Source organism: Anguilla anguilla, chromosome 4, assembly GCF_013347855.1.
Source record: "Anguilla anguilla isolate fAngAng1 chromosome 4, fAngAng1.pri, whole genome shotgun sequence".
Classification (NCBI taxonomy): Eukaryota; Metazoa; Chordata; class Actinopteri; order Anguilliformes; family Anguillidae; genus Anguilla; species Anguilla anguilla.
Window position 1 is genome coordinate 39,469,372 of NC_049204.1, and position 1,015 is coordinate 39,470,386.

Below are 1,015 nucleotides of genomic sequence, written 5' to 3' on the forward strand. Positions count from 1 at the left end.
ATCCACTCCAACTGTGTACGTCACGCACGGTCGGAAACAGTGCGGGGGTGTCAGCACAGAGCGAAGTCTCTGGTGTCAGTCTCGCAGTCTGGGTTCGCTCTGACCCAGCCGTCTGTAAATTCGTTTTGATGTGTCTGTTTGAGTCCTGGCGCTTGTCGTGACCTCTGATGCTTTTGAAGTTGACCCATTTTAACAACCCCATCAAATGAAATTCGGTGTAATATGGTAGGTTTTCTTGGTCATTTTGTTGACTGTTTTTAAACGTATATTCATAATAAAATTTTAATTGATTTTATTATGAATATACGTTTAATTAATTAATTAATTAATCCTTCCTTTTAACAAAATAATAAAGTAGGTTTACTATCATTAGGCAATGTTTTGAAAAAGGCCACTCATTAATCTAAATCACCCTGTCCAAATTTATCTTTGGTGCAGTATAAGGCAGCTTGTATACAGAGGCGTGCCATGGATGTTTCAACAATTTCAAATGAAAATGTTATGTGATTTTAAAAAGTAAGTTCCTGACAAGTTGCTATACGAACTACAACGGTTGTCACGTGCAGGCCAAACTTGAGTGTTAGTTGGCAGAATGCGACCGTTGTTGTAGTTTCAATGTAGTAAATTGTAAATAACTTGCTTTTTTAAAGGATGTAACAGCTTCAGAATTCACAATGTATGTATTAAAGGGTATAATTTATGTCATAGAACAAAATGTGAAATTCTCTTAAGCTTATGTTAACCACAAACCTTATTTTTGGCTGGACCCCAACAGCGGGGCCAGCCCTACAAACGTGAATGTCTGTGAATGAGTGAGTGACTGAGTGAGTGATGAAGTTACACCATTGGTCGGCCGGATCACGTGTGTTAGGCCCAGCCATATACTAGGTTTTAACCTGGTCTTGTTTAATGCATGGCAGCAAAAAGGTGCAATATGCAACAGTATTATGGACACTCAAAATATAAATTGTGGCCTTTACTTCATAAAATGAAAAACAAATCTTTGGATTTAATT